Source organism: Falco punctatus, assembly GCF_963210335.1.
Source record: "Falco punctatus genome assembly, chromosome: 1".
NCBI lineage: Eukaryota > Metazoa > Chordata > Aves > Falconiformes > Falconidae > Falco > Falco punctatus.
The window spans coordinates 61,608,994-61,621,403 of NC_137580.1; the positions used below are offsets into that span (position 1 = coordinate 61,608,994).

Below are 12,410 nucleotides of genomic sequence, written 5' to 3' on the forward strand. Positions count from 1 at the left end.
CCAGTCACCAATGCAGCATGGCTGTGACCTGGCCACTAACAGAAAATACTTGGGCTAACTGGCAGAAAACCTGGGTTTGCATCATCTGGCACAAGAGGCGGGAAGTGCTCCCCCTGAGAGGGATGCTTTTAGCAGAATTCTTGGTCAACTCTGGTAAAAGGCCAGAATAAAATCTGATTAGAGATGCAGCGCCAGCGTCAAAGCTCCTACCTATCTTCCAGACACAGGCAACATGGTCCTCTGGATTAAGGTAAAGGCCACTAGACATATGAAGAACGGCAGTGCAATTGCTCTCTGCTTTCTTAATTTTTTCCATTTCAATTCATAAACACCAAGACTCGCAAATTCAGTTTGAGCTTTCTGCTCATCAAACCTTTGCTTAACCCTTGCATTCCAACCCAAACAGAACTAAAAATTAAGTTATCCAAATTTAACAAGTTAACCAGTTTTCAACAAGTTTCAAAGTCTTTCATGCAGATCAGTATCTTTCAGGATTATTTTTACAAGAGTCTACACTAGCTTGTTTATACTGGACTTTGACTCACAGATGAGTGCAACTATTTAACCTAAGAAGTTCTGTAAAAAGTTCCAATACCATCTGTAAAAATTCCCTTCCTCTCAGCTAAATAGGAAAATCAGATCGGTAGTCCTCCTTTAGGATACACCCTTGTTCAGGATTAGCTTTAAATTATAATCTTTGAAGTTACCAGATCACTGCACTGTTGAGCAATTTTTATTTTTTTTGGCTACCCAGGGAACTGTGTGAGTCTCAGTGTTAAGCACATGCTGTTCTACTTACATGGCAATATGCCAAACCCATTTAAATATTTAAACATTAACCTCAAAGTCACTGGTTTGTAGAAAAGCAGCTGTTAGTCCAGAGATTAAATTTGTTCTCCAGGCAGTACTGCTGAGTACAAAGGCCGTTTTGCCCCTCTCTGAAAGTGATTTCTGGAAGAGCTGAGGAACATGGAAAAGTTACTGGAGTACTCATAATTGCTTCAGTGACAGACTTCTTTTCTTTGCAAGTATGGACAGGCACAGATTACGTGACATTTTCCCCTCTGGCACTAGAAATTAATCTTCTGTGTTTTAAAATGCTACTGTTTTGTTTAAGTCAGTCAAAAAGTTTTGAACCTTTCATAGGCAAATTTTCCTTCAGTTATTCCACACCAAAACCAAGCTACCAAACAGAAGGGTAGTAAGCAGTATTCTACACTGACAACTAGAAGTCAAAATCAGGAAAACTTTAAAAAAATTTCCATGACAATGGGGGAGGCAGGGGGGAATAGTGCAAGACCTTGAAAGAAAAAACCTCAAAACACCAAAAAAACCCCACAACACTGAGCTTATATCTATGTTTGCAGAACAAATACTAAACAACTAAAATCTGAATGAACAAGTGCTGAGTTGCTACATTTAGTCTCCTTAATAGGTTGTATGATTACCCAATTATTCAATGTTTTTTTGAGGCAGAAAAGGTGAATTTGCTATTTAAGATTTCTCTGAAATTGTGCTTCTCAAACAAAACAACACACACTGAAAGGCTATTAACATTTAAGCGACCCTAGGATCCGCACCTTTGTGCGCCATTACATTCACAACTAAGAAAGAAAATGGGATGAACACGAATATTGCATTTTTAAATTAATTTTTTTGAAGGGAGAGGGAGAAGATCAGCCAACAAGGTACAGGGAAGGAGTCAGCACACTGCTTTTGCAGCTGGTTCTGTAAGCCACTTTCTGCAACCTGGAGACCATGATCAGTCCTGTAGATTGAGAAACCTACTTCTCCACATCTGGCTATATTTACATTTGACAGGCATAAAATGAGTTTTAAATGAAGCCATTGGTTGGCAAGACAAAACAGCCATTAAGTACACATTGCAATGGATTATCATTTTTTTTCCCCTAGAAGCCTTTTTCCCTACATTTTTTTTTTAAGAATAAAGTTCTAGGCTGCCCCTCTACAGGAAGCTGGCATTCACCATGTGTTTAGAAATAACTACAGTTTGTAACAGTAGCTTTTACTGACACCAATCAGATATAAACAAGTTCTAAATATAATTTATGTGGATACTATGGAATGACCTCTACAGAACCAGACCTCTTTTACCAATGATATGCACCCTATTACAGATACAGAACAGAAAGACCAATCCCAAAGTCTGCCACCCAGCTTCCCCATCGTCTTCAATAACAAAGCTAAACAACCGGAAATATCTGAAACCCTACGACGGAGTGAGTGACCTTGTGGAAGACAAAGCTTTCCCACTTACTCTGCACTGAAAATAGCCCATTAGGGGGACAAAAATAACCCCTGCCACACAGGCTTACTATATTTAGATGACAACTTACCTACAAGGTACCCCACATAAAAGTAAAGGCGGGAGGCATGCCCACATGCCAAGCTATACCACTGAAGCGTCAGGCATTCTGCTAGAACGGCTGCTCTAACTGCTGCAGTTCATTATCTTCCCTCTCTCAGTTTTGGGTATGTTACAGTTATTCCTCTCAAGGCTTCACAGCGCTTGTTTGTCTAAACAGTACAATTTTATAAATGTGTGTTTGTGACCACACATCACTGTAGAATAAGGCTTACACACCAGCACAACAGCGCAGTGACCTGTGGGACACCAACTGTTCAGCTTACAGGAGAGAAGACACTGCTATAAGGTTAGCTGAGCACAGAGGGAAAGAATTACAGGACTGACTGCCACTAGGCTAGGACAGGCGGGAAGAGCTGTACACTAAAGAAAAAAATCCAGAGACCCCAGCTAATATGGCAGGCATCACTGCTTACTGCCTGAAGCACCCAGCCAACAGGCTACAGGGCAAGCAGGGAAGCTACTAGTCCAATACACCACCGCCACATGCTAAAGTAATGGCTAAAGCTGTAGTTACCTCTTTCAGTAGAAGCAGCTTTTACAAGACTTCTTGAAGGTCAAAGGATACAGCCTCCTCATCCAGGAAACTGAAGACAGCTGCTATTAAATTATCACCTTGCAGTTAAGCTATTAAATGAACCACCAGCTCAAGCTGGCTGAAATTTGGAACCAGATTTACTAAATATCTTAAGTGTTGAGATGCAGCACTATTAGAGCAGAGGCACTAGTTATGCCCACTATATTCCCATATGAAATCTACAGGAAATTTGTGACATAAAAGTCTTGCTTTATGGTATTTGACTTCGGAGCCCATTTGCTGAGCAGCAAGACATTCTATTACGTGCAAGCCACGGTACACAAACCCAGTAAGTTCAAGACAAGGGAAGAAAGGTAATGTTGAATCCAAACCACATACAGAAACTGCTCAGACATCTTGATTAGTGTGTTTGTTTAACAAGGTAGAAGCAAACTTTTACCACAAGCAGTATACATAATGAAATGAATGATCAAGAGCCTTTACTTGCTATTAGAACATCAAGGAGCAACAAAGGATGAAGAAACTTTAGGTGAAGCAGTGCTCTGCACAGCTCCAAATAAGCATCAGAAGCTATTCGTTAGATGATTTGGTGCAGAGCCAAGAACATTTATTCTGCAACTACAAATCTGTAGCATGCTAAAATAAGTTGAGCTTCCTAACTGCTTGGCAAGCCTCTGCCATCCTTCTAGGCAGATACTGAGAGTGCAAATGCCTGAAGGCTTCCAGCTGCCCAAGGCCACCAACCCATGCTGACTGCAAAATCAGCCACTATTATCTCCTGGCACCAAGGCTCTGGCTGATTGTATTACTATAGTAGGAGACAACACCCAGAAAGTTTAGTTTCGTAATACTCAGCTATAACAATTCCTGAACAGGTCCTGTGAACTGTTCATGAGCACAAAACAAAGCAGAGGAAACACAGATGCACTACAGGGGACATATGCAGCTTTGAGACACTTTTATACTGGGACACAAGTTAAGGACACAACCAGACCAAGTAAGGAATTCCTTTCACTTAAAGAAAGCTTGCAAAGGAAGAACTCCAGCAATCCATCCACCTGTGGATACAAACTTGACAAAAATCTGATTACCTGCAACTGAGCATCAAATAAGATGACCCTCACACTACATCCAAAAAAGCGCATGATAGGTATTCTATTATGCAAGGGAAGAATACTTCTCAGAAAGACAATGCTGGAAAAAAATTCATTAAGTTGAGACACATCTTATGTGACAACATATACTGCTCTATGAATTGCAAATTATAACAGCAGCTTTTCTTCCAGCACTTCCACACTGTTGATGGCAGCTGCTGGTAGTAGACACCTTAAAAGGATGAGATATCACAGACAATAAAAACAGTCCACATTTCACACCGACTGAAAGATAAATTAAGAATAAAGTGCCTTAAGTCTGGCTTGTATTACTAAATAAGGAATAAATCAAAAATACAAAATAGCATTTTTAGTGGAAATCTGCAGTAGAATTTAGCTCCTGCAAACTTACACCTGAGGTACAACTGAGATGATATGGACACCATACAGGCTGCCTAGTTACAAACATCTGGTAGAGGGCATACATGAAACAGAGTGATCCAGATAGTACCAGGATCAAGAAACACCAAATTTCTGCAGACATCTCCCAGATATCTACAATGCAGTAAGACTACTGAGTCAGCATTAAGGGTGTCTTGCAGAGGCGAAACTGGCAGACAAGCCAAGTAATTAAGCAGCACTGCAACAGTGGAATATTGCCATCAATAGGCTTCCCAAGATTAGATAGTAGTCAAGCATGAAGTAGTGGCTTTAAGATCTTTTGACTACTGATGGGAGGAAAGCAACAACCAGTGCACAGATCAGATGGCAGAGTGCTGCAACAGATGGAACCTGCTTATGGTCCCACGAACCACTAAGCCAGCACATCCAGAAGTGGCCAGAAGTAGCCTGCATCAAACAGCCATAAACAAGCAGTATCAAAGACGATGCTTATGCTGTCATGCAACACTGCCGAGATGGACTCAGTGGAGACGGCATCAATGCTAAACTCTTCACACGCTTAGACAGTCAGCATCAACAAAGAATCCACAGCACCATCAAGGGCTTCAGTTGCGAGTCAGAAATAATCATGTATACACAGGACTGAATGGCTGATGTCCAAAAGGTTGAAAGGAGCAGCTGAATACAAGCATTCCTTTTCCTCTTTTTCTTCTCCCCAAAGCAATAAGGGGGGGGGGGGGGTGGGGGTGGGGGGTGGGGGGTGCAAGCACCACAAAAAGAGCCTTACAGTAATACAGTAATGGTTTGAACACCAGCACATTTGCAAAACTGAAAGCTGCCAAGCCTCTCAGAGGGAATAATGAAGTCCACATTCAAAGATGGACAAACCACCACCTAGTTTCAACCAACCTATCTACAAAAAAAACCCCAAACAGAACAGGAACAGCAAACTGCACTGAGCCTTACACCAAGTACTGTACGTGGCAATAAAAACAACAGGGGAGGCTTCCTCAAGCACCTCAAATACAGCTGTCCAATCTCTGCAAAAGATTTTGTAACAAGCCAGATTAGATCTCTGTGCTGAATAACAGTACGAGAGGATAATTTCAGTGCTAATTTCTTAGACCAGCTGACCAAGCTCACCATTTCAGTCCAATGCTATTGGTAGTGCATACTCCCAGGAACAAAGATGGATCATTAACAAAAGTTTGTTTTTACATTCCACAAAGGGGAAACCCTAGGACTGCATACACCTTGCTGCAAGAATTAATTGTTTAAACAACCTGTCCTTTCACCCTAGTGGGTTTTAGTTTTATTTGCACTTTAGTGTGTTTAATTGTCAGCTCTTCCAGCAACACAAGTCAGATTTCAGACAGATCTGAGCTGAATCAAGACGGAATTTTTGATGGCATTTAATTACTCCAGTTTCTGGGAAAATTATATGCCCATTTAATTGATAGAAGAGGACTCACTAGAAGCTGTGTTTTCTGAAAAGCATGACTTTTGGGTTTGCTAATCCCAAAGAGAACCAGTGGAAATCAGCAGGTTTAACAAGTGTTTAAATAAAGCCTAGCAGTGAAGATGACAGGAAAGTTCATGCTTTGTGACAGGTAAAACTCCATCAAAAGAAGTGTTTAATCTTCAAGTGACATCATTCCAGATGACAAGATTGTCCAAACAGCACTGCCTATGGCAGAGGGGAGTGCTGAAAGCCTTTCAAGCCGAATTTCAAGTTATTCTTCAATTATTCTAAAAAGAACATCAAAGAAATTCAAGAACAGGACAGCATCCTAATACTGTTGAAGAAATGTTTATGTTGATTCAGGATTTAAATCGTGAATTAATGTTTTAATGTTGATATAAATAATCCTAACATTGGGATGCATGCAACACACTGGTTTTGTTTGTGAATCAACCTCTCCCGAAAGGAACACCTAGCCCAGTTACTTCCAAATGTTCATGGTGAATGAGTTTGCCATAAGCTACCATTTTTAATCAAGCCACTTAAAGACCAAGGCAGACACAAGAAAACCATCAGTACAGAATACTGTAGCTACAGACAAGTGTCACTAAATAACACAGAATTCAAGACACCTAAATGATTTAAGTAAGCAACAGAACAAACGGGGGGGTGCAACACCGTGGTGAAAAGCACGTCCAATTTTGACAATTTCCAATCAAAAAAACCTTCCTATTTCTCTAAAAATGGGGATACAATTTATAACCAGCTGTGTACGTAGCTTTTGCTCCACAGAATGGAAGCCATACTAACCACCACCTAGCACAGGTTATCAGAACTCCAGAATCTTTAGATAAAGCTTGTACAGACTTCCAAGTTTACACATTGTAAATATGCTGCTTTTCTGCGGGATAATTATTTAACAAACTATTCGTACTTATACCCAGAAAGCAGTCTTCCAGTTTCTCACCATTTACCCACTTACCACTTAAAAAAAAAAAAGTAGTTTCCTACTAATTTCTCCCAGAAAGCTTAGAAATTTTTTTCCCTAAGCTGAAAGCAATTTTAAGGACATCTGACACATCGCAGGCTCAACTGGACGAAAGGACAGGCAGGTCAAATGGGAGGCAACTAATTTCAAAGGCAGCATGAGAGAATTTCTCACAGCAGGAGACAGCATTCAAAGAACTGCACAGCACCTACAGGCAGAACTACGATCTCGCAGCTTAGAGCTGCTACGAAGAGCTAGGGCCCTGCACTGCAACTGGATGAATCATCTGATCTGTGTAATTGTAGAGGCTAAGGGCACCAACAGCTTACTTTAGATCAATTTCCTTGAAGGTCTCTTCAGATTTTCTGAAAGAGTGCAGTACCAAAACTGGTTACAACTGCTAAGTGACTCCTGCAACATCCCTTGCCTAAAATCCTGTACATAGCTCAGTTACCATCCCAGTTCAAGTTCTTTCTTTGAACAAAGTTATTTGCTGGAATATCCAAAATAGGTTACAGAACCTCCATCCACAGCGATTTTTCAAGACTCAGTCAGATCCTGCCATGGCTGACCTGATCTAGCACAGGCAGCAGTCCTACTTTGACTTCAGAGCACCCAGGTAAAACACCAAGTAACGTAATAAAGGTTAATAACAAACCATAGCTGACAGGCAAGTTCAAAGACTTTCTTGTTTCATGGCAGTTTATTTACCAGCCCACACTCTTTACCACAACTCTATCAGGCCACCTATTTGCATACACACCCTTGGCTCCCAAACACTCCTGGAACAATGGTGCAAAATCCTCCTCTAAATTCTTCAAACAAGATTATTCAGTCTGTTGGAATCCAACACTAGAGACATGATCAGTCAAGCATCTTTCTCCAGCAGGCTCAGCTAAAGCTCCAACAGGAGATGAACAGAGGCAAAACAGAAGTCTGTAAAACTCCCAGCACCAAATACTCACTCATCCAAGAGTACACTCACACCTGTTTGGGAGCACAATGGCTAAAAGCATTTCTTTTTTGGCCAGATGTGTTGATTTACAGCTGATCTCACAAAGGAAAAAGGAGCACCTTTCACAGGTCACTCTGTCTAGATGTCACAGATGTCAGCTGATGCCATTAAACTGACATGTCCAGGACACTATATGGACCTCATACACTGCCAGGAGATCACAGGAAAACCGGAGTTACTTAACATAGCTATAAACATATTTTTCATGGTAATGAAAATTCTTCCTTCAATAGCCCTGCTTTTGCTTGAAGAAGGCCTGTCCAATTTCTTCACTGATGTGAATGGGGCAAACACAGCAGGGAAACTAGCTCTGGAAGCAAGGTTTACTTGTTTCTTCCTGTTAGAGATAGCACACAGAGTATACAGTAAAAGGTATAGATACTAGGAATACCAGCCATTAGAATGAAGTGCTACACCACACACATTCAGCCTGTTTTACCCCACCTCAGGGAGCATGCTGTACAGCTGATACCACTGTCACTCCGAGCATAAAGACAACCACCACGTGCACATCCAGTGGGGACTGCAGTAGGAAACAGTTCATCAAAACCCAATGTGGGTTACAACATCTCAACTCCTACTGCTTTCAGTGCACTAGTTTCATTTCCCTGCAGAATTCCCATATTTCATAGTAACATGTATCCACATTCATGTTAAATGCAAAAATGAGCTAGTATCCATTTCTTAATAGAAATTTAAGACTGCAAGAAGAAAAATAATTGTGAAATCTCTAAGTATTTGAAGATTGCTAAGAGCACATTGGCAACTTTAGATTTCAGTAAACTGGAAGAGCTAAAATAATTTTATCATAAAGTGAAACAAAATGACACACCTAGCGGAACCATCTAAAAAGGAATGACAACAGAGACCAGAGAGTCGATGTAAGCAGGCAATGCACAGATCACATCATAGCCATGCACTAATGCCAGCTTCGGTTCTTCCTAACACAAAAACTAAACTGAATGAACCTAAATAGAAACTAACTGAAACAGTCTGAGCTAAGTAAGTAACTTAAGTGGAAAAATGCCAGAATCATTAAGAATTAATGCAATTCATCCAAGGGAAGTAAAATTCAGTGAAATAAAACTGGAGTTACAGGTGCTAGGAATGGAAAAAAAGGAAAAATATACTGTTCGGTGGAAAGTTAAGTCCTGACAGAAACTTTTTGGTACTTTAAAAAGCCCACTAATGTAGAGAACTGAGACCCATAATTACTATTATTTTGTCACTTAAAGAACAAAGAATATTATTCCACAGAGTACATTGTCTATGCACAGGTATACTTTATTATTGAAAAAAATAATAAATCAGTGATGTTTAATAATCTCTGACAAGAGGAAAACAGGAACACAGAAAACAACTCTTCCCATGCCTCTTTCAGAGGAACTCATACACTTCAAACCATACACTCATACCATCTTCAAACATGAATTAAGAAAAGGAAAAATTTCCACAGTACAAGTACTCCTTTAAAAGAGAACTAGGCTGTTGCCATTCTCACTTTTATGTTTGCTTAAAAGAAACTATCTAACAGCCAGTTACACTCCACAAACACTGAAGAAGCACTAACTCCACAAAAACTTAAGTAAAGCAGCATAAAGAGCATTAACCTTGTCCAGCTTTAACTCCAAACTACTGCACAAACTGAGCATTCCACAAACTTGCCAGGTAATCCTCTGAATTCATGGGATAAAGGCAACTTTAAATGGGCTTGATTTTCCCAATTAAACAGTAAATACTATGAAATTGAATGAAGATAACAAAATAACCTGAACAAAGATAGGGACTTTGGGGTAGGCAATCACTTCAGCAGGTTGTGCTGGACCATACCACATGTGGCACTTTTGCTCACATAGGTATTTCTCAGCATCACACAATCACAATATAGCAGTGGCACATCTTAGCATCTTACATGAATATATATATATATATATAAATGTGGTATCTTACATAATGTATACATTCATGCATGTATAAAATGCATATGTGTGTATAAAAATATACTTATGCTTTTATTTATATATATAAAATTAGTCTCACACTATCAGCTGGCTAACCTGCATTCCACAGTTCCTATTATGAATCTAAATCATTACTTTGCTACATTGTTGAGTTCATTAGCTACCTGACATGTTAGATCCCAGATCAATGCTAAGTTCTACAAGTTTAAAAAAAAAAGAAAAAAAAAAAAAAAAAAAAAGAGAAGCCTCCTTTTAGTTGACATTTTTCATAACAATCCACCTCTGTGCAAGAATCTTGGCTCTTCCTAAAAAAGAAATCCACTGCCATACAGGAGTGCCGACACAAGTTTGAAACCTCAAAATTCAAGAGTTAGAAACAGGAGTCCCAAATGCATTTGGAGTGTCATTACTCTGCCAAACCTCGACTTTGTCAGGCCTCTGCATTACATTTTTGCAGACTTAGTCCTACAGCTGAAATCAATACCTGAGAACTGATTAAGTAAACCATATGAGAACCAGGAACAGTTATGCATCCAGTAGTAAGGCTTGCTATTTACTGAATCTAGACTGCTCAGAAAGATACCACGAAACCTGTTTTAAGGTGTCAGCTACCACAGTTTTAACATTTGTTCAAATATTTTTAAGTTTCAGAACCTTTACATGCAGCATCCTGTTTACCCTGGATGGAAAACGATGCTAGGTAAAGTTTTAGCATCAGTTATCAGATTATTATCGTTATTTCAGCCACAGTTCTGAAGCAGACTGATCTCTGCCAGAAATCAGAACTCTGCAATAGTTTAAAAGTGACTATATGAATTTCAAACACAGCCTTGTAACCACATGTACAATTACACTCCATAAAAACAGAGCTCAAACAGCAGCCTATTGCTCACCCACGATAATTAGCATTAGGAGAGCTAAGTTAGCCCCAGCGGCTGGTGTGGAGTCACGCAAGCCAGCCGCTACAATGCATCACTGTAGTTCCACAGGGGCACAGTGCACGTCACGAAGAATAAACAATTTCTAATACCTGTCTTATTTAGTAATCCAGACAGTGAACTTCATCATATTGGTCACCACCATCCGTTCTGAAAACTTCAGTGATAGAAACCAAGCAGCCTAAAGCTTTCCTGCTTAAAAAAAAAAAAAAAAAAAAAAGTTTATGAAAAGGTTACCTCTCTTCACTTCAGAGAGAGATCTTACTGCGTATAGAGCTCATTTAGAAAAAGGAAAAGTAACAATATTAGCTATAGGTATTCAACAGTGTACATATCACCTGATCTGCTAGACTTAGTAGTATTTTACATCACAACTGCTTTTAGACTGTTAACAACCTTACAATGCACAGGCAACGACCAATAACGATTTATTTTACTTGTCTAAGCGAAAGGCGTGTATCTGTCACAGTGTGGGACTTCAGCTTTCAGATGAGTCCCTGGTGTGGGCTTTAAACAGCTGCACTGCCCGTCACATCACAGGCATAAAACAAACAACAAAACCCCACCGAACCACAGCTTCGTTCTGGTGGCAGAACGTGAAAGCCAGAACCTACACATCCCTACCGAGAAGGGGATGCTCGGCTCTGAGCGTAAAGTAAAAAAACACAGTAGTGCGGGGGGGGGGGAGGGGCGGGGGTTGTTTGGAGGGTGGTGTTTGCTGGGGTGGTTTTATTATTACTTATTTTAAATATCTGCACTCTCGCCTTGGCACAACAGCATCAAGTTTAAGCTCAACGTCCTTTTCCAGTGCTGGCTCTCCTCGCCAACCTTGCATGGTATTAATAGCAGCAAGCGGAGGAGTGAGCATTAAAGCCGCACTCAAAGCCCCGGGAGCGCAGCGCTCCCACCGCGGGGCCGAAGCAGTCCGGGGGGTGACCGCAAACTCCACCAGACTTTAAACATTTCAAACACGACGTCAGTATGCAGCTAGCTAAAAAGCCATGCCAGCAGCCTACAATTTCCGCTTCTTTAAATAATAAAATAAAAACCCCAAACTCACACCACTAGCGCCCTCCCGAAGTTTCGACGACGGAGCCCCGGGGAAAGCCCCCCCGGAGCGGCCCCGCCGCCGCCGCACCTGTGCCCCCCCGAGGCTCCCAGCCCACCCTGCCGGCGCGCACGGCACAGCGGCGGGCGGCGAAGCCCCGCAACCAAACAAGAAAGTTCCGAGCAGCAGCGGGGAGCGGCGGCCGCCCCCCAGCCCCGCGCCCGGACAGCCCCAGCTCCGCTCCGCGCCCCGCTATCTGCCCGCCGCCGCGCACCGCCCGGGCAGCCCGCGGCCGGGGTACCGGGGGGGAGCTACCACTTGTTTAAAAGCCGATGTCGGTACTTACGCGGACGCTCACCCACAGCCGGGTTAGGCAGGACAAACCCGCCCCGAGCAGCCCAGCCGCCGGCACCGCAGCCCGCGCCGCCCCCGCGGAGGCCCCGGCCGCGCCGCGCCCGCGCCCACAGCCCGCCCGCTCCTCGCAGCGCCGGGCGGCCGCGGCTCCCCCCTCCCGGCTGCGCCCCTCCGCCGCCCCGCCAGCGGCCCCGGCCGTCCCGAGCCAGGCGCCGCCACCGCGC

General features: G+C 42.1%; 1 protein-coding gene across 3 annotated transcripts in view; it reads right to left on the reverse strand.

Moving 5' to 3' along the window:
* The window catches only part of MTUS1 (microtubule associated scaffold protein 1), a 128,144-nt gene that overhangs the window by 112,111 nt on the left and 3,623 nt on the right, over positions 1-12,410 (reverse strand). For 2 of the 3 annotated variants that reach the window (XM_080389324.1, XM_080389323.1), the window contains one exon: positions 10,877-10,979. The gene's annotated coding sequence lies outside the window, so the exon portion shown is untranslated. Of the gene's footprint in view, positions 1-10,876; positions 10,980-12,178; positions 12,408-12,410 lie in introns of those variants that run through there. The other variant, XM_080389325.1, reaches the window with a different exon arrangement.